Source organism: Macrotis lagotis, chromosome X (genome assembly GCF_037893015.1).
Source record: "Macrotis lagotis isolate mMagLag1 chromosome X, bilby.v1.9.chrom.fasta, whole genome shotgun sequence".
NCBI classification, from domain to species: Eukaryota; Metazoa; Chordata; class Mammalia; order Peramelemorphia; family Peramelidae; genus Macrotis; species Macrotis lagotis.
In genome coordinates this window covers 483,762,548-483,785,813 of record NC_133666.1, presented here as the reverse complement: position 1 = coordinate 483,785,813, position 23,266 = coordinate 483,762,548, and the positions used below count along the sequence as shown (strand labels likewise).

General features: G+C 32.4%; 1 protein-coding gene across 4 annotated transcripts in view; it reads right to left on the bottom strand.

The window, feature by feature from the left end:
* CCDC102B (coiled-coil domain containing 102B) overlaps positions 1–23,266 on the bottom strand; it is an 836,813-nt gene that overhangs the window by 158,277 nt on the left and 655,270 nt on the right. The gene's annotated exons all lie outside the window — the stretch shown is intronic.

Here is a 23,266-nt window from a genome sequence, read left to right as displayed (position 1 = left end):
CCCATTTGGCTGATCATGGCTGAATCCAATTAACATTCAGTTGTCTCTTGGATTAAACTATGTTCAGAAACTTGAAGATGTCAGATGGGAATAGATCTTGTCCTGTATCAGACCACTTTGGAAGCATTGAAATTTGAGAATTTTCCAGTCCAAATTTCCTCTGTGATCATAGGAAAAAAATGTCATTACTCATAGAACAACTATTCAGTACCACAAGAAAGCAGCTATATGACTAGCCTAGATCTTCCTTCCAGAAGGATAAACAAGCTGGTCTAAAAATATCAACGACAAATTCAAAAAGCAGGTTGGAAGAATGAGTAAATAGTAAAGAACCCTACTCTAAGAAACTATTATGGTGTCAGAGACATTCAAGACCCAAAACACAAAGAAGAAATTTACTCTTATATATCTATAAATAAAGTTTAAAGCACTGAGGGAATAAAATCAATTAGAATTCTTGGATAAGCTGAAGCAAGAGTTGAAAAAATGATTGTGCTAATGAAATGTGAACATAAAAAATGGAAAAGAAATGGGGACTTGAAGACAAAAGTGGAAAAAAAATGAATATTTTGGCATAGGAGGTAGAAAATTTTATCCAAGCAACAAATTCCTAAAAATTAGAATTGAGTAAATAAAAACCAATAACTTCAGAGGATAACAAAATATTTTAAAAATCAAAGAGCTGAATGTATCTCAACCAAAAACCAATTCATATATACAAGAGATCAGGGAGAAAATAAAACTCAATGTACAACTTATATACGTAGTTAAAATAGAAATGCATGCATCACATTTCCAGAAATCTTAAATAAAGCTGTATAGATCTCTAAGAGTAAAAAGTAGAAATAGAGACAATCTAATGGTCACTTTCTGAGACACCAAATGGAAACTTCCAGTAATGTAACAAAATGCAGTAATTCCAGGTCAAAATAAAAGGACTGAAAGCAATCAGAAAGAATTGAAATGCAAAGTCAAACTATGACATATTAAATAAATGTGACTTTTTCAGCCCTGCTGATATATTAGAGAATATTTTGAGGATATTGAAAATGTCTCATTTACTTATGCAAAATTTCTCCCAAGAGAAACACTAAAAATGCAGAAAACTATACATTATACAATAACTTAAATGGTTTCTGCCTAGGACCTAATTGAAGGCCCAGAATTGTGGTCCATCTAATGTGTACAAGACTTTGTTGCCTGTCAGGTCCCAAGGGATGTAGGGAGAGATTGAGTAACTTCCTAATGATACTTTCAAAAATTATTAGGGTGTTTATATATCTCTTCATCTTTAAAACTTGAAACAAAAAAGTATTGTCATTCCATCTTTTTAATTTAATTTTTTGAAACTTTTGATTATTACTCTCCTAACCTTATTTTTCCTATAATCCCATGGTTTTCATTTCATGTACAATATGATGTTATTTGGGAATGTATATATATTCAATTAAAGTAAAACTAACTGTACCGAGGACCCAGTTAGGAATACTGATTTTGCAGGCACCAATATAAAGAAGCAGTGTGTTCATTTATGGTACACACATACACTGCCAAGGCAAAGGAGGAAAATTGTTTTGCTTAACAAGTCATGTTTGTAATAGGAATTTAATTTTTTTCTCTATTGAGGGTAAGGAATATTACGTAAAGGGGAAGAGAAGAAAACCTTTCCTGGTTGAAAAAAAATTATCAAAATCAAAAATGTAGAATATCTGTAAAGGAGTAATAATAGATAGCTTCTCAACCAAGAAAAGAGGTAAGCAAAAATTCTTACAATCTATTTTATTATTTGGTATTAGAAATAATGTCCACAGCATAGATTAATAAAAATTAATTAATGAATAGAATAAGTAAGGCAGAGAAGAAAAAATCTATCTTAGATTTTAGTATAATTTTTTTAAGAAATACTAAGAATCAACAAATGAAAAAGTAAGGTTGCATATAATGAAAGAATGCATCAATATAATGTTAGAAAATCTAGGCATGACAGACCTTTGGAGAAAATTGAATGGGGACAGAAAGGAATATACTTTTTTTGTACATGGTACCTGCACAAAAATTGACCATAGACTAGGTCATAATCACATGCATAAAAGCAGAAATAGTGAATACTTCTTTCTCAGACCATAATGCAATAAAAATCATGTGTAGTAATGGGCCATGGAGAGATAGAGCTAAAATTAAATGGAAACTAAATAACTTCATTTGAAAAAAATGAGTGGATCAAACAACAAATTATGGATAAAATTAATGATTTCATCCTAGACAATGGCAATAATGAGACAACATACCAAAACTTATGAGATGCAGCAATGCAGTTGATAGGGGATATGTTATATCTTTAAATGCTTACATGAATAAAATAGACAAAGAGGAAATCAATGAACTAAGCATGCAACTAAAAAATGAAAGAACAAATTAAAACCCCCAATTAAATACAAAACTAAAAATTCTAAAAATTAAAGGATAAATACATGAAATGAAAAGCAAGAAAAATATTCAATTAATAAATAAAACCAAGTGTTGGTTTTATGAAAAAATAGATAAATCTTTGGTCAATTCGATTAAAAAAAAGAAAGAAGACCAAATTACTAATATCATATATGAAATACCTGAACTCATCACCAATAAGTAGGAAATTAAAGTGCTAATTCAGAACTATTTTGCCCAGTTGTATACCAATAAATCTGATAATGTAAGTAAAATGGATGAATATTTACAATAACATGCTGCACAGGTTATATGAATAGAAAATTAAATACCTAAATAACCCCATCTCAGAAAAAGAAATTCAACCAACCATTATTGAATTCCCTAAGGAAAAAATGTCCAAGGTCATATGGTTTACAAGTGAATTCTATCAAACATTTAAGGAACAATTGGTAACAATTTTAAATTAACTCTTTAGAAAAATAGGTGAAAATAGAACTCTTAACTCCTTCTATGACAGAAATATGGCGCTGATACTTACATCAGAAAGACTTAAAACAGAGAAAGAAAATTATAGACCAATCTCACTAATAATATGGATGCAAAAATCTAAAATAAAATCTTAGCAAAGTAATTACAGCAAGTTACTGCGAGGATAATACACTATGACCAAGCAGGATTCATCCCAAGAAAGCAGGGTTGGTTCCATATTAGGAAAACTGTGATTATAATTGACTATATCATTATCAAACCTAGCAGAAATCATGATCATGTCAATAGCTGAAAAAGTCTTTGACAAAATACAGCACCCATTACTACTAAAACACTAGATAGCAAAGGAATTGATGGACTGTTCCTTAAAATGATAAGAATATCTATGTGAAAACATCAACAGGCATTATATGCAATGAGGATATGCTAGAAACATTCATGATAAATGGGGGTGAAATAAGAATTCCCTTTATCACAACTATTATTCAATATTGTATTAGAAATGTTAGCTTCAGCAATGACAGAAGAAAAAGAAATTGTAGGAATTAGAATTGGGAAGGAAGAGACAAAACTTTCACTCTTTGCAGATGACATGATGGTATACCTAGAGAATTCTAAAAAAATCATCTTAAGAACTACTAGAAACAATTAGCAAATTTAGCAAACTCACAGGATATAGAATAAATCTGCTACATTGCTATATATTACTAACAAGATACAGTAGCAAGACTTAGAAAGAGAAATCCCATTTAAAGCAACTTCAGACAATATAAAATACCTGCCAAAGCAGACTAAGAAACTTATGAAAATAACTATGAAACACTTCTCACACAAATAAAAACAGATTTAAATTACTGGGAAAATATAAACTGCTCATGGACAGGCTGATCTAATATAATAAAAATGACAATTCTACCTAAAGAAACTACTTATTTGGTGCCTTACCAATCAAACTTCCCAAAAATTGTTTTAATGAGGTAGAAAAAATTTTAACTAAATTCATATGAAGAAACAAAAAAAAAAATACTACCAAGGGATTTAATGAAAAGAGTGTCAAATAAGGTGGCTTACCCTTACTAGATCTAAAATTATATTATAAAGCATCAGTCATCAAAACTGTCTGGTCCTGGCTAAGAAATAGAATGGTGGTTCAATGGAATAGACAAAGTGCAAAAGAGATAACAGGAAATGATGATATTAATCTGCTATTTGATAAAGCCAAAGAGTCCAGCTTCTGGGATAAGAACTCTCTCTTTGATAAAAATTGTTGGGGAAATTGAAAGTTAGTATGGCAGAAACCTGGATTAGACCAACATCTCACACCCTATACCAACATAAGGTCAAAATCTATACAGAATTTAGACATAAAAGACAATATTACAAGCAAACTAGGAGATCAAGATCTATGGAAACTGAAGAAGTTTATGACCAAGGAAGAGATAGAGAACATCATTAAAAATAAACTAGATACTTTTGATTACATTATGTTCAAAAACTTTTAAACAAACAAAATCACTGTAATCAAGATCAAAAGAAATGTAATAAATTGAGAAACAATTTTTACAAGTACTATTTCTGAGAAAGGAATCATTTCTAACATATATATATATACATATATATGTATATATATATATATATATATATATATATATATATATATATAGAGAGAGAGAGAGAGAGAGAGAGAGAGAGAGAGAGAGAGAGAGAGAGAGAGAACTGAGTCAAATCTAAATGGAAGAATATTTACAAAAAATATAAACTACTCATTGACAGAAGAGGAAATAAAATACTTAAAAAAGCCCATTTCAGAGAAAGGAAATTGAAGAAATCATCAATAAACTCTCTAAGAAAAAGTCTCCAGGTCTAGATGTATTTACAAGTGAATTCTACCAAACATATAAGGAATAATTAATTACAATTTTAAATATATACTATTTTTAAAAATAGGAGTTCTGTCAAATTCCTTTTATGACACCAAAAAGGAAGAAACAAAATAGCCAAAGAAAATTATAGACCAGGATAGAGCACTGGCCCTGGATTCAGGAGGACTTGGGTTCAAATCCTATCCCAAACACTTGACAATACTCACTTAGCTGTGGGATCTTGGAAATGTCAGTTAACCCCACTGCCTTGCAAAAGCCCCTCCCCCCAAAATTGCTAGCAAAAAATATAAAAGAAAAAAGAAAAGTGAAGAAATCAGAATAAGAGAAGGAGAAAGTAAAGGAAATAGATATGATGATATACTTATAAAATCCTAGAGAATCAACTGAAAATTAATTGAGAAAATTTTAGACCAATCTCCCCTAAGAACTTTGATGCGAAAATCTTAAATAAAATTTCAACAAAATAATTACAACAAGTTATTACTAGGATACTATCCCATGGTAGGTAAGGATGATTCAATATGAATAACACACATTGTTTATTTGAATTGAACTCAAAATTGAAATTAATTTAATTGAAATTGAATGTTGAAAAATCTTTGAAAATTATCACATATATTATATAGGAATAAAGTATATGAATATTGATTATAGGAATGAAAGGAATTTTTCCTAAAAATAATAAAGACTATCTATCCTAGATATCAACAAATATATGAAATGGAAATAAACTAGCAGCATTTCCAGTAAGATCAGGGGAGAAACAAGGATGCTGATTATTATCATGACTATTATATAGCATTAAAAATGTTAGTTTTAGCACTAAGGGAAGAAAAAGAAATTGAAGGATTTGGAATTCATTATGAGGAAGCAAAATTTTCACTCTTGGCAGGTGATATGATGGTATATCTAGATAACCCTAGAAAATCAACTAAAAACTACTTGAAATAATTAACAGCTTCAGCAAAGTATTAAGATATGAAATGAAATCACATAAATCATTATGCTTTCTATATATGAGCAATAAATTTCTAAAGTAACAAGCAATAATAACTCTTAAGATACTTTTTAGACTTTCCTCCAAGCTTAGATAAAGTACAATTAAGGTAAATTGCCACATCAGCTGGTGTCAGTTATAACTAAAGCTTACTTGCACATTACTAATTGCTTAAACATTATTATGTGTTTCCTTGACAATGAGATAAAATATTGATTTAAAAATGCTACCTGGGTGAAATTGTGTCTATTTTCTCAGCTTAAGATAGCTTTATCTTCATAGCTTTCCATTAATGTATTTGTGGACTTGCTTAATTGCTTTCAAAGAGAAAAATAGTTTTTGAATGTAAAGAAAAATGGATAATTATCAAATACAATATGACATAAATGATTGCTAAGACATACCAGAGAAGGTCAGGATTAAAATTCTAAAGAATAAGATAAAATTCAGGGCTATAAATATAGCTGGCCAAATTGTAGAAATAGGCATACAGGTGGGCAAGTCTGGAAATTGAACCCAAGTATGGGAGAGCACAGAGTAACTATAGGAAGGAGAGAAAGTGATAGAATCAAAGAGATACTCCAAATTAAAAGTACAACAATTACATAATGTCTATAACTCTAGAATTTATCCTTTCAGACTCCAGGAGAGATGAAGAATTAGGAGTACATTGGTCCTATGTGTTGCTTCTATTTCATCTTATTGTATAGAAAAGAAAGAATTCATATAATATTATTAATATTTGATCCAAACAATTACCTGGTGAGGCAGGGCAGAGAGTTGTTGCCAATCTCTCTCTTTTTTTGCTGTTATGTAATAGAGGATAAGGAGTTAAACTTGACATAAGCCTCCAAACTATAAGTGGTTGCAGAATAAGTCTTCGATCCCTTCTCTCTAAGATGATTTCCTGTTAAAATGTTCCAACTAAGTCCAATTTTTCAGAGTCAAAAAGGCAAGAAATACAAATGCTTCTGATGCTGTCTATGTGTCATCTTCATCATCTTGTTATCTGCATTGGTATGATGCATTCTGACTGGTGACAATTCCTTGCAAAAAGAAGCTAGCAACATGTCGATTTCTTATCAGCTTTCTGCACAACAATGCAAAGAAAATCATGTAGCATTAAGAGTTACAAAGTATGTCATCACTTGGCTATATCTGTATGTCTCAGAGATCAGAAAGACAAGTTCTTGTTATTTCCTTAAATTTTTAAAATCTGTAACCCAGAGTAGTGCTATATATATAAATAGATAGATAGATAGATAGATAGCATACCCCTATCAATAAAAAGTTTTATCCACTACAAATATAATATTTACTCATTTTATAATTTAATTTCTATGATGGACTGTATTTACAGTTATTTGCCCTTCATTTTTGAAGAGGACTAATGCCCACATGGTGGTATCTTAACTTCTGTGTAAATTGGATTTGTGAGACAGAATTGCACAAAGTTGTCATCCTCACTCTCTCTTCCAGAGTCATTGAATTCAGTGGTCAGAAAAGTCAAGACAATTGGTAATAATCTGGGATGCAATGGGTGACTTTGGTATTTTCAATGTCTAATCAAGCTCTAAATATGTCACAGTTAGAATTGGAAATTGAGGGGATGCCTATCAATTGGGGAATGGCTAAACAAGTTATGGTACATGAATACTTTGGAATATCATTGTTCTATAAGAACAATAAATGGTTGGACTATAGAGAAGCATGGATTTTAGGGGATCTGAGGGTTGTTAAAATATTATAATATCTTTAAGGAAAAGTGAAACTTTTGCCCTTATTAAAGGATAAAGTACATACTTTACTTTATCTACATGTCTAATACAGTGTCTTGCAAAATTTAATATTTAGTAAATGATTAAATAAAATGAATAAAACATTTGGAATAGCCCAATGTGCCCAGACCACTGACATGTATTAGTAGACACAGACAGAAAAATTTCAAAAAACTCAGAAATACTGCCTAGTACTTTAGTTCCCTCATTAAAATTTACATTTTGCTAATTTTATCCATCTTTTCACTGGTTTTATATATTTTGTCTATTCATTTTATGAAAGGAGAATATTTTGTTTTGTTGCTGTTCAGTCTTTTGCAGTTGTCTGACTCTTTGTGACTTCATTTGGAATTTTCTTGGCAAAGATACTAGAGTGGTTTAACATTTCATGGCACAATTCACTTAATAGATGAGAAAACTGGGGTAAGATTAAGTGACTTGTCAAAGTTCAAACAGCTAGTTAGTGTCTGAAGTCTGAACTGAACTCTTGAAGATTAATCCACCCGACTCCAAACCCATCACTCTATCCACTCTAGGTGCCTTAAGAAGAAATACATGACTACATAGATCAGAGATGTTTTAAAATTGAATTCCACTTGCAAATGATTTCTTTTGTCTATCTTATTTTGGTCTAACTATTCTTTCAAACCATCTTAAATCCCAGGGCATTTCCTTTTTTTCCTGTCATACCCTTTTCTATGTTGGCTCATAAATCTTTTCTAGAAATATGCTCTCAATACTATAAGCTTTCCTTTAAAACATATGATAGGGGAGAGCCTAGGTAGTGTAGTGGATAAAGTACTGGCCATGGAATCAGTAGTACCTGGGTTCAAATCTGGTCTCAGAAACTTAATAATTGCCTAGGTGTGTGGCCTTGGGCAAGCCACTTAACCCCATTCACCTTGCAAAAACCTGAAAAATATGATAGGCTTAACAACTTCTCAAAAATAAAATAAATATACAAATCCCATATTAATACATATATTTATATGGTATTTCACATACACATTCACATTGAAGGCTCACCACAATCCTGGGAGGTAAATAGATATGAAAACTATGATAAAATAGAGGGTAAACATGAGAAGCAAGATATGAATTCACTTTTACTTGGAAACAAAACAAATATCTCTCCTGCTTCTCCCACAAACCTTTCAAGGATGGACAAATTAAGCAACAGGGTTGGGAGGTTGAAGTGACTGATTTACATTTCTTTTCAGGAATGGCTTTGCGTTTTTCCTTCTCTCTCTTCTCATCCTCCTCTCTGGTCCTGTTTCTATTTTAATACCATAATTCTCATAGAATTGTGGTGGTTTACTGGTAAACACTGGCTTATCATAACTTTTTATTTACTTCTTATCATTAAGCATGAAATAAATATTGATAAATTGTTGAAAACTATGCATTGCTTCCTGTATCTTCATAAATAAAATTGTTGTGTATATGTTTATACTAAAGCTTTTTTTTCTAATTTTCATGAAGTTTTTGGTTAAAATTTTAGAAATCACACCAATGGAATAAAAAGCATGGTTAAATGACAGAATTTGCTTACTGACATAATTAATGTCAAAATGTATATTGTAATTTATAATCCCACCAACATTATATTAAATTTCCTCTTTTATTACTGTACAGCTAACCTCAGATGTTATTCCTATCTTTTGGGGAAGTGTGGTAGTAGTATGGAAAACCTAATTCATGAAAGTTATATATTCTTATTTAATATGCTATAGAAACATATATTTCCAAAATTGAATTTTTTGATTACCAGATTATTCAAATTAATTTAATGTATCCCTATTTTATGAACTCTATCTTTGTGTATATATACACAAATATTATTTATTTGAATTGGATATATTAGGTTTGGAGCTAAATATTATTTCTTTATATATTCTGAAATCAAATTTTGTTCCAGATGTGATTATCACAAAGATTCTTTCAATATCTTTTTTGATTCTTGTGAATTTTCTTGTTTTTTGTTATCTTTCCATATCCCAGTCTATTACTTTTGCCAGTTTTGAGGTCTTAACAATTTTTAAGAGAAATATTTTATTCTTTTATTTTCTTACAATGAAAATATAGAATATTGAGTAGAAAAGATTTTAAAGTGCCTTATTTCTTATATTGGGGGGGTCTATGTATTTTAGCTATAACTTTTAGAATTCATTTATTTCATATATATCACTTTAATTTTAGTATCTACTTCAAATGTTTTACTTGTAGTTTATTCCTCTTTAGTAATCCTTAATATTTAAATGAATGAGAATGCATATATCCTCAAAAAGGGAAATCCCAAATCCACCAAACAAGCCTCAATTCCTATTAATCTAATTTCCCTTAATTCACAAAAAGGTTCCTTTAAAAAGGAGAAGAGATATGGGGACTAAAATTCTCAAAAGGCATCATGGAATAAATGAGATGATTTGAAAAAATAATCATAATTTTTAAAAAGATTCAAACTGAATTTACATAAACAGATCAATGAAATAAAAGTAAAAGACAAGGTGTATTTATGGCATTTGATGCCAAACAAAACAGTAGAACCAAGAGAACAATGTATACATCTGCAACCATACTGTGAGATGAATAACCTTAATGGAAGCAGCTCCTCTCAGCAGTCCAGAGAGCTAGGACAACTGTATTAGACTGGCTTTGGCCTATACTATACAGAGGAAGAAATATAAACACACACACACACATACACACACACACACACACACACACACACACACACACACAACCCTTCAGAATCTGATGAACACTTTATAAAAATTATCTCTTATGTATCTTTTTCCCTTAGCCCTAATTCCGCATACCAAATATTACTCATCTGTAAACATGTGTATCAAAATATATATTTCAACAATGATAATCTGACTGTTCATGGCTGAAGGGAGGGAGATGGGAAGGGAGGGTGAAAGGAAATTTTGTAACCTAAAAATATACATGTGCATATAGATGAAAATAAATGAATTAAACAAAAAATGATAAAGTATTTATTGGGAAAAGATCTCTCTGAGGAAATGATGATTTTTTTTCTCTAAGAGATATACACAAATTATAAGACTAAGATATAGTTCCACTATGAATGTGATAACATTATAGGAACCATTTTAAAAGGCAAATGGTCAACAATAAGTAATTTAATTATCAATAAATAATCATAGAAATCTACATTATAAAAGCTCTAATATATTGCTTCCTCTCTATCAAACTGGGTAATGTAGAGCATAAAAATATTAATGTTAAAGAATGCTGGGAAAACTTCCCATTAATTTAAAAAGAGTTGTGTTGGTATTTCTGTTCTGGAAAATGATTTAGATTTATTCAGGAAAAATTATTCTATTATTCATACCTTTTGATCCTGAAATACTACTACTACTACTTACAAGTTTCATTTGTTGTTCACTCATTTCAGTCATGTTTGACTATTAATGACCTTTTTAGGGTTTTCTTGGCACAGATATTTGAGTAGTCTGCCATTCCTTTTCCAGCTAATTTTACAGAAGGTGAATGGAGGCAAATAAAATTAAGTGATTTACCCAGGATCAAATAGTAAATGTTTGAAATCAGAATCGAATTTAGGAAGATTAGTCTTCCTCATTCTGATGTTAGTGCTCTGTCCATTGCTCCACTTATAACAAATAGACTTAATGATGGAAAGAAGAAAAGTTCTCATAAATTATTTAGAATAACATAATTACAAATAGCAAGAAGCTAAAATATACTTAATAAATGTAATCAATTTTATATGACCTAATAATTTGCCCCAGCATAATTGATTTTTGTAAAAAAAAGTAATCTTATTGATAAGAATCATAGCAAGTATTAAAGACACTATACAACTAATGCTTAGAACATTTTATTTTTTTCAAGTTTATTTTTTTGTACTTAGAGATTTTATTTATTTTGAGTTTTACAAATTTTCCCCCTAATCTTACTTCCCTCTCCCCATCCCCCACAGAAGGCAATTTGCCAGTCTTTACATTGGTTCCATGGTATTAAGATTTCCAGGGACAGTGTCAAGATGGACTCCAAAAGAAAGCTAACTCTTTGAGTTTCTCCCAAACAACTTTAAATGAAGCCTCTAAATAGACTATAAAGTAACTGAACCCATGGGGGGGAAAAGAATGAAACAAAATCTCAACTCAAAATATTGAGGAGGAACTTTGGAAAAGGTCTGTCTTATATGGGTAAAAGGGTAGTATATTAGTAAACTCGTAGTCATAGTGCAGTTCAGATTTGGGCATAGGAAACCAGTGATTCAGCAGGTCAGAAGTGAGGATTCAAACTTCAATTTTGAAGAAAATGTTCAAGCCCCAGGAACACTTGTGAAACATGTGGAACTGGGTTAATCAAAGCTAATGCAAGTATCAAACAACTAGCACATGAAATGCCAATGGCAAATAATAAGTCAGGGAACAAGCCTTGGCCCCAGCACAAGAAACTTGGAACTGTGTCCCATTTTCCCTAAGAACAGAATTTAACTATCCAAATGAGCAGAATCCCAAAAAGGCCTAACCCCCCCCCCCCAAAAAAAAAACCTACTACTCTGAAAGGGATAATAAAAATACCACAGAGGAAAGCAGTGACAAAAAAATGCCTACATATGAAATCTCAAAGTGGCTTTTGGAGTGGTCTAAAATAAAAAAAATGATTCCTTAGAAGAGCTCAAAAAAAAGGATTTTAAAAACCTAAGTAGAGAGAAAGAAGAATAATAGAGAAAGGCAATTTCAGTCATACAGGAGAATTATTGAAACATTGACTAAAATACTTTTAAAAGTAAAACTGACCAAAAGGAAAATAAAAGGGACAAATAATTGCTTTAAAAGTAAAATTAACTGACTGGAAAAGGAAACACAGAAGCTAACTAAAGAAAACAAAACCCTAAAAATCAGAATTGGACAAACAGAAGTTAATGATTCTATGAGACTCTAAATTTCCATCAAATAAAACAAAAAAGGGGCGGCTTTGTGGCACAGTGGATAAAGCAGTGGCCTTAGAGTCAGTAGTACCTGGGTTCAAATCTGGTCTCAGACACTTAATAATTACCTAGCTGTGTGGCCTTGGGCAAGCCACTTAACCCCATTTGCCTTGCAAAAAAACTAAAAAAAAAAACCCCAAGTAAAACAAAAGGGCTCAAAAAACACAGGAGAAAATATTAAATATCTCTTAGGGAAAATGACCTAACTAGAAAATAAATCCTGGAGAGATAATTACTAATTATTGTTCAACATGACTAAAAAAGAAGATTCTGGAAAATATCATGAAGGAAATAATCATGGAAAGCTGCCCTAATATCCAAGAATAAGGAGAAAAAATAGCCCTTGAAAGAATTCATCAATCACCCTTAGAAAGAGATCCTAGAGGAACTGAGTCAAAATGCTGGCATGAAGGCAGCATTTTGTGGAAACTTCTTCCCCCCAAAATTCCAAAAGCCATCAAATTATGATTGTAGTAAAAATTTAGAGGGGCAGAACCCACAGAAAGACTGAATGATACATTTTCTCAGTCCAATATTACTTAGAAGATCTGCAGGAAAGTGTTTCACTGGGACCAGGAGTTGGAAAAAAATCCTTGGCCACAGCCCAACCCAGCCCAGACCAGCCCAGGGATCACTGGGAACAGCTTGAAGGGGTGGTGAGAGAACTCTGTTGTACCATAATGAATATGGAGTGAGGAGCTCCAGGCTCAGAGCAGCCCTGTGGTGAGAACCTGCAATGGGAAATCAAGAAACCAGCATGCAACTCCAGAACACAGCACACAGATGGTAAGGGGGTAGGAGACTGCAGAAATCTCTCTGTTCTCCCTGGGGGCAGGAGTCTGCTGTTTGCCCACTCTCAGATATTAACATAACAGGGACCCTCCTCACAGCTCCAGGGCAGAGGGGAGATCCTATGTTCATCTACATATCAAAGCACAGGCAAGAGAGCATAGTACCTTGGAGGAATAAATGTCCCACTCCCAGTGGAGTGTCCCCCCAAAAAATCCCCAAAGGCTTGGACTGAGGAAATGAGTAAACAACAGAAAAAGAAGAATCTGACCATAGAAAATTACTTTTGTCCCATGGAAGATTAAAACACATACTCAGATGATGACAAAATTGTAGCTTCCATATCCATATCCAAAACCCCTAATAGAAATAGAAAAAGGCTCAGACTATGGTTGACTTTGAAAAGCAATTAAGAGAGTTGGAGGAAAAATTGGAAGGAAAAATGAGAGAAAAATAATGAAAACCAAATAATCAGATTGGTGAAAGAAATACAAAAAAATACTGAAGAAAATAATATGTTAAAAATCAGCTTTAGGCCAAATGGAAAAAGCAAAACAAAAGGCAAATGAGAAGAATGCCTTAAAAAGCAGAATTGATCAGATGTAAAAGGAGATTAAAAAGCTCTCTGAAGAAAATAGCTCCTTCAAATGCAGAATGGAACTAAAGGAAGCTGATGACTGAAATTAAATAAAACTGATTAATGAAATAAAACTCTTCCAAAAAACCCCCAAAATTAGAAGAAAATTTTAAATATCTCATTGGAAAAACAACTGACCTCAAAAACATATCCAGAGGAAATAATTTAAAAAATTTTGGGCTACCTCAAGTCATGACCAGGAAAAGAGCCTAGACTTCATTTATCAATAAATAATACAGCAAAATTTCCCTGAGATCCTAAAAGAAGAGCCTAAAATAAAAATTGAGGGAATTCACCAGTCACCTCCTGAAAGAGATCCCAAAATAAAAACTTCCAGGAATATTATAGCCAAATTCCAAAATTCCCTAGTCAAAGAGAAAATACTAAAAGCAGCCAGAAACAAACAAATTCAACTACCGTGGCCCTATAGTCAGGATTACACAGGATCTGACAGCATCTACATTAAGTGCTCATAGGCATTGGAATATGTTATTCTAGAAGGCAAAAGATCTTGGCTTAAAACCAAGAATCACCTACCCAGAAAAACTGAAAATTCTCTTTTAGGGGAAAACATGGATTTTCAATGAAACAAGGGGCTTTCAGACTTCCCTATTGAAACAACCAGACCTGAACAGAAAGTTTGACCTTCAAGTACAGTACTCTGTTGAACCATAGAGGGGGTGCAAGAGAAGGACTAACTATGAGGAATTTAATGATGCTGAACTGTTGTATTTCTTCATGGGAAGAAGATACTGATAATTCTTATGAACTTTCTCATTCATGAGAGCTGTTAGAAGGAGCATATATACACAGGGTACAAGAAGGAGCAGAATATAATAATATAATACAGTAAAAAAGATGGAGTAAATTGGTAAAAAAGGGAAGCACTGGAAGGAGGAGAAAGAAAAGGAAGAAGGAACAATGATATTTCACATAAGAGTCAAGAAAAAGCTTTTTCAATGGAGTGAAATGGGGGAATGGGGGATGAGTGAGCATTCATTCTCATCAGAAATGGCTCAGAGAGGAAATAACATAAACACTTAATAGGGTATAGAAATCTATCTTACCCTGGAGAAAAATGAGAAGAAAGGGATGGGATAGGGGGAATGGGGGGAAGATCAAATATAGTCAAGATTACACAGGACTTATCAGCTTCAACAGTAAAAGATCAGAGGATTTGGAATATGATATTCTGGAGAGTTGAGAAGTTTGAATTACAACTAAAAATAAATTCAAAAACATAGAGGACTTTCAAACTTATCTGATAAAAAAGACCAGAACTAACAAAATATTTGATCTTCAAACACAAGTCACAAGGGGTGCATAAAAATTAGATGGAAAGCAGAAAAAAAGGTGGGTCAAAAACTTTAAACTTGAAGACAGTAACTGTAACTTGAGAATTGTATTTCTCTTAGAACAACTGAAAGGAATATTGTTTTGGTCTTGCCCTTTGTTATCAAAGAAAACCAAAATGACATCACTATGTTAGAAACAATTTACATTGTGTCCTTCTGTGACTGATCAGACCAATAAGAGCTCAAGATGCTCTTCCACGGTAGGCACACATAGTCCAGGTGAATACATGGAGTGGGTACTCTAAACTTATGGCTGTCATGCTTCCTTTGAGCTGCTTTAATTCTGACTTCCTCATGGAGTGAAGTACCCTCACTGATGAGGGCATGTCATACTGGGCAGTCCTGTGCCAGTGTATCCCATACTGTACAATCAATTATAAAGTTCTTCAATGAGACCTTAAATGTGTCTCAATATTCCTTGTTCTGACCCTCTTGTGAGCTCTTGCGCTTTGTGACTTCCTCACAGAGGGGGCAGGATTAAATTCATCATAAATTTGATGATTTTCTTTAGCTCATGAGCATTTTTTATTCTATTGGGACAGTTGGATGCCGGATACCCAGACAGAGGGTATGGCATAAATTGAAAAATATAAGATAGTACTTTAGGTAATGAAAGTTGTATTTCTCTTGAGACATTTTTGAGGGAGTATACTTGAACAGAGTATGTCGGTTCAAATTGATCATGATGGTAAAAATACTTTTGGCTCTTGAGAATTATATTTCTATTAGGATAGGTGAAAATAATATACCTTCACAAAACAGTTATAAAATAATTAAGACTTGCAAAAATAGGATTATATTGGGAGAAGAAGGTGGAAGCTTTAGAAGATAAATAATACCTCATAAAAAAGCACAAAGTACCTATTATATTAGAGGGTCATTAGTAAAGGGAAAGAAGGAAGAATGTAAACACTGAATAAATCTTACATTCAATGGATATATCTCAGAGAAGGAATGATATACATTCCCTACTGAGCTGAGAAATTTATCCTACCCTTCAGGGAAGCAGAAGGGGAAAGGGGCAAGGACTTTATAAGGGATCACTCACAAGCATTTTTGTGGAGGAATAAGAGGAAAGGAGAATGAAAAGTGCCAATGGGGAAAGATACAATGGACAGAAATAAAAAAATGCACAAATAAAACCATTGCAATTAAGATTAGAAGGAAAGCAGAAAACTAGAAAATATTCTTCACAGATAGTATTTCTCATAAAAGAATCATTTCTAAAATATATAGAGTACTGGCTTGAATTTAAAAGAATATAAGTCATTCTCCAATTAACATATAGTCAAATGATATGAAAAGGCAATTTTCTGATGAAGAAACAAGAGCTATCTATATTCATATGAAAAATGCTTCGATTCATTAGTGACCAGAAAAATGAAAATTAAAACAATTTTGAGATAACATCTAACATTATGGTGGCAAAGAATTGATAATTGGGGGAATGCTCATCAATTGGGGAATGACTGAACAAATTATATATATATATATATATATAAATACTATTATTGTTCAGTAAGAAATCAGGAGTGATTAGACTTTAGAAAAACTTAGAAAGACTTGTATAAACTGAACCTGAGTGAATTACGTAGAAAAAAGAGAATCAACATTATGAGATGACTCAACTATGATGGACACAGCTCCTCTCAGCAGTTCAGTGATGAAGCATAATTCTGGGAGAATTGTGGAAAATACCATTTATATTCAGAGGAAAAAACTATGGAATCTGAATGCAAAGCAAAGCATATTATGTTCACTTTCTTACACTGCTTTTTATGTTGTTTCTTTCTTTGGGGAGTGTTGTGCAAATATTTCCTTCTTACTGACTTTTCTAGACCCACCATCAACCTGTGGCCTGATAAATTAGGAAACAGGATTTCTAATGATAATCTGGATACTATGGGAAAACTCATTGGCCTTTAGGATGTGGTTACCTCACTTATAAGACACTGATGTTTTAGCAACATCAGGCAGAACACTAGTGTGATGATTTTTTTTGAGAATAACTTTTTGATATATAGCTGACATCTCACAATGGTCTAATGGTGCAACTTTATTTTTTCTGAAACCAAAGCCTTGGTATCCTAGCAGTTGTCCAGCAGGTAATGGGAATAACTCTCCTGGATTGCTAGGCAGCATCATTTATGGTCAGACCTAAAATGGTATCTGATCATCTTTCAACCTCAGATTGATGAAGAGTCTTGACAAATGCTTTCACTCTTTTTTGCAAGGCAGTGTGGTTTAGTGCCTTTCCCAAGGCCACACAGCTAAGTATCTACATCCAGATTTGAGCTCAGTACTTCTGGATTCCAGGGTCAATGATCTATCCAGCTGTCCCTATATACTGATGTTTTTCAAAGCAAGCACTTTGCTCCTATGGGATACTCAGCTAAGTCAGGGGCAGATAAACTTGAGTCATTAGGCTCTATTGTTCTGACTTTGCCAAGGCAATCACATTGGGATTCAAAATTCTAATAGCTATTTAGGTATGAATTAATTGTTTAAACAAATATATTATACAAATGATGTTACAAATATCCAAATTGTCCTTGGTAGATAAAAGGTTCCCTGTCCCTGATTCCCTATCCCTGACCTAAGGGCATAAAAAGGCACCAGAAGGCAAGGGTAAGGACAGGCAGTGTTTCACCTCATGGGGAACTGGTAACTTGATCTCAAGATTCACTTATGAGCTTTTTTTAACTGTAGCATCTTTAATATATACTATTGGAGCTGGAATTACCCTGGCTGGAGCCATCAGACTTGCACTCCAATGGATTTAAGGTATACTCATTCCAAATTATTGAGACTAGAAAGAGTACTATATTTTTCTATTTCATCCTACTTCCCCAGGTGGGGAGTAGATAATTCATGGGCCTGTTGCCAAGGACCTATACTACAAAGTGTATTGGCAGTTTTTGAAAAGTATAAGATTCAATATTTTGGAGTAGCTGTTTTTGATTTTTCTTCTTTATGAATCTTATCAATTAATGTAAGTACATAAAGAGTATTGTAAAAAATTCAGATGGAAAGTTTTAAGAAAAAGGTCTACTGAATCTATTGTAAAAGTTTTTTAATTGTGATTTATTATTTATTATACTTCCTGATTATATCTATATTCATATCTTAGCCACATAAGTAGCAAAAAATTTTGGACCTGATCCAATATAATATTGTAGCAGAAGGGAAAGCTGAATGAAGATTATTACACTCAGAGAGCAGTAGTACTTTAACTCCTGCATTCCTGCGTCACTTAGCTACAGAAGGCAATGTCACCCTATCTCACACCAGATTCCACCTGTCAAAAGAAAATATATTCAAAATAGTTTCTATTCTCAATTTGGGTTTTTTAAAAATGAATTAATCATAAATCTTATGTGACTTTCATTTTTATCCAGTTCTTACAATACCTGGGTCCTTCATGATCAGCTAGTTAAGCAAATTCAACTGCCTGGTGCTCACATTTGATTTTAGGAAAGATTTTGATCAGGAAGACATATTTGTCGCAGCTGTGATCATTTTATATGAATAATTGCAACTGAAAGGTGATCATTATATGAAAAAAATATCCACATGTTTGAAAATTGTAGTTTCCTCTTTAATCTTTGGGAGAAAATGAACAACCTTTATTTTCAGGTTTATTTTTCCCCCTTTATGACTAAAGGTAGCAGGCAAAGATTAAAAGTTCAGGGAGATAGAGTAAATGTAATCACCAGAGTCTACAACCAAAGCCAGCACAATTACCATGATATGGGAAGGTCTTCAGCCCATATGTGGATTGATAACCATTAAAATTTAAAAACAAAACAAAACAGTGGAGTGTCTTTTTAGGAATAGAAAATAGTAATTAGCAATCTGAGGCTTGCTGGAATAGTTTAAGAAGACATGAGAAACAAGAATTTAGAAAATATTTAAATTGTAATTAAATTAAAACTCTTCATTCACTGTTTACTGTCTATTAATATATTTATTGATATGATTCAAGATGTTTCTTACTACACTGGAGTAGTCATGTCAGCTAAAGTGCAGCAATGGAAATTTTATTTTCTGTCTCTTCATTACAGTGATTATAGTTCTTTCTTTCAAAATGCAAAAGATTTTAGTCTCAAAAGGTATTTTAAATTTCAGTGTTAATCTTTTTTTTCTATTTTTTCAAGGCAATGGGGTTGAGTGACTTGTCCAAATTCACATAGTTAATTTAAGTACTAAGTGTCTGAGACCACATTTGAACTCAGGTCTTCCTGACACCAGGACTGGTGTATATATCCACTGTGCTGCCTAGCTGTCCTGTTTCAGTGCTATTTGAATGTATTTCATTCATCCCTTAAAATATTGAAAGTGATAAAGCATAGATTCTCTTGGTGAAAAAGATAAGGAAAATTATCCTCTCTATTACAGTTTAAATTTCAAGTAAAAGAGACTAAAGAAAGGGAAAAATAACTTCTAGTAGTAAAATATGAGTGACTATAACAAGGATATTCACTGGTTTGATTTTTTTTTTTTTAGTTTTTTTGCAAGGCAATGGGGTTAAGTGGCTTGCCCAAGGCCACACAGCTAGGTAATTATTAAGTGTCTGAGACCAGATTTGAACTCAGGGACTCCTGACTCCAGGGCCGGTGCTCTATCCACTGCGCCACCTAGCCGCCCCTACTGGTTTTATTTCAAAGGGTACACAAAACCATTTACTTTCAGCATGTCAATCAATCCCTGGTAAGTTTAAAAACTGAATATATACATACATACATATATATATGAAAGTGATTGTTCAAATGTGGAGTGCTAATTTTTTCAGTCTGCATCTGTAGAGAGGAACTATGACATTTCCTTTTTCAACATGAAACTCTGAAAGGATTCTAATTACAAAATTTACAGAGCTTAGAATTAAAGGTTCTCCATAATCTGGTTCTTAATTACTTTCCCAAATTTGCTTCATACCATTCCTTTATATTAGCAGCATGCAGTAATGGATAGAAAGCTGAATTCAGAGGCAGAAAGACCTGAATTAAAGTCCGACTTTTGACACACTGACTGTGATTGGGCAAGCTACTTAAATTCTAAGTGTTCTATTCTGTCTTGAGGCTAAATTGCAAATAAGTTGTTTGTTTTGGTATTTGGAGTTTCCTCATGTAAGTGATACTATTTAAATCCTATGCCATTAAAATCACATGCCTGTTCACCATCCAAGTCCCTATTCTTTAACTCTAAATACATTTATTAGGTTGGTTTATTTACTGCAGCTGCATAACAATGATATGTTTCTACCTCCATGTTATTGCTTTCATCCTCTCTGTTTATCTAGTCATAGTTTTTAAAACTAGATCAAGTCAAGACTTACATGAACTGATGCTGAGTAAAATGAGCAGAATCAGCAGAACAGTGTACACATTTAGAACAACATTGTGTGATGATTAACTATGATAGATTTAACCCCTCTCAGCAGTTTAGTGATCAAGAAAAATTCTAAAGGAAAATGCCATCCACATCCAGAGAAAAAGACTATAAAATCTGAATGCAGATCACATCATAATAGTTTCACTTTTTTAAAACACATTTTATGTTTGTTTTTTTCTTTCTTACATATTTCCCCTTTAGTTCTGATTCTTCTTTTAAAACAATATGAAAACATGTTCAATATGATTGTATAGGTATAACCTATATCAGATTACACACTATTGTGGGGAGGGGAAGGACAATAGAAAAAAATGAAATTCAAACCTTACAAAAAGATGAATGTTGAAAACTATCTTTGCATGTAATTGGAAAAGATCCAAATAAAATAACATTTAAAAAATAACAACAATAATAGAGAAACAAAAATGTCTAATCCAATTCTCAGTTCCTCCATGAAGTCTTTCCTAAAGTGAAGGGTATCACTCTTTCCTGTGAACCATAATAACAATAAATCTTGTATCACCATAAATCAAGAATGCCAAGTCAAGATTAAGGAAAATCCATTTGGGAGGGCTTATCAATAATATACTCTATAGTTTATAATTCTATGTAAAGAACCCCTAAATAAAATCATTTTTCTTCCAAGTGCATGTTTAAGCTTTAGTTATTTTGGCAGTTTGTAATGGAGATAGAAGTTTACCACTAACAACAAAAATACTCATCAAATGTCTCATATTCAAGTCCATGGACAGCCAATAAAACTTCCTTTTTTAGTAAGTTAAATTTAATGTAGAAGCCAAGACAACATAATGACTCAGGACTTGCAGTACTGCCCTAGATTTACTTCACCTTTTTGGTAATAAATGGACAAAGAACTCATATTTTGCATCATAACTCTTCCCTTTGTTAGAGTCTCTCCATTCTTTTATATTTGCAAAAAAATCTGTCAGAAATTGTGGATTCCTTGTTCTGTTTTATTTTTAACATTAAGTTCTATTTCTCAGGATTGCAGATTTAGGTGAAGAACTTCTTTGCTATTCTGATGCCTCTCTACTTGCATGCACTACTATTGAGAAGTTCTGATTTAGAAACTTGATCATTCTCCTGCCATCCCATGATTATTGTTGATCATACTGCTTTCTCAAAGGAATTTTAGAATAGTTGGATAAGAATGATATCTGAGCCAATATTCCTTAAGACTTCTTAATGTGATTATGGTTTTGTTGTGAAACAGGCAATTAGATGCTATAGAAATGGATCACTTATGTAGTTGTCAAACCGTTCAGATTTGCCTTTCTCCAGAGAAACACTCCAGCTCTTACTCTTTCTGAATTCTATTTACCTTTTCCCTACCTAAAAGTATAGATTGTAGGCCACTCCATCTTCACATGGTCATCACTAGATCCTGATTTGGAATTTGTGTTTAATCTCTACTTGTAATCTTTTTTATTTTCCTTTTGAAATGACATAATGTTTCTTGGTGACTGGTGCCAAACTATGAAGTTGTATTATTTGTTTGCAAAATTCCTAAAAGAAAGCACTACAACCTCTGGTAGGGGTTGGGCAAAATTGGTAGCCACTACTAGGAATCCTATTGTGATGAGGCCTCTCCTTTTTTTGTGATTAGGAAGAAAGGAAACAAACACTAATTTAGGATCTCTTATATGACAGTACTATGTAAAGTAATTTACAAGTATAAATATTTTTTGAGGTAGATGCTATCATTATTCTCCATCCCAGGCTGACTGATACAGCAAGAGTGCACCTGGCACACTTGAATTCTTTTGTTTTCTACTTTGAGGTTATATGATGTGAAAAGCTGCAGCAAATTACAAAGCAGTCAGGGAGTACTAATGCAAATGAGATTTTCTCCTCTTCCCCATTCTACACTAAAAACATTCCCTATGGCTAATTTTTAAGTTTCAAAATATTTTTCTTAGCTTCCACGTTAAGCACACTTTGGGATAAATTCCATATAAATGCCTCTCCTTATGTGATCCTTGAACATCTTCTTATATCAGTTTCTCCATTTGAACAATGTAAATGATTTGACAACTAGATCACCTCTTAAGTGATAGGATTTAAAAAAATATTCACTTGCAAATTTTGGGAACTTGTGATAAAATCTGTTAAAATATGTAAACATTTTATGTAAACATTGCTTTTCCTTAACAATATCTTAAGTAGCATAAAAATATTAGAAAGTCTTTTTTCACCATGATTGAAAAATGTTTTTCATATTTATTAAATATTTCTTATATTCTCTGAATCACTAAAGAAAACTCATAGATACTACAAAAGAAAACTTGCTGTAAATGTTGTTGAAAATTATTATTTTTAAAAACACCTAAAATCTAATACTTTTACCTATGAAGTTGTCATATTTAGAAAATTTTATATCCTCTTTACAAAAAATGAAATGGAAGAATATAATGCAATTCTCTTATAATGTAAATTGTGAAATAGATACTTGGGTAACTAAAATGAGTTATCTGAGGTTGCACATGTAGTAAGAAAAAAAACAACAATT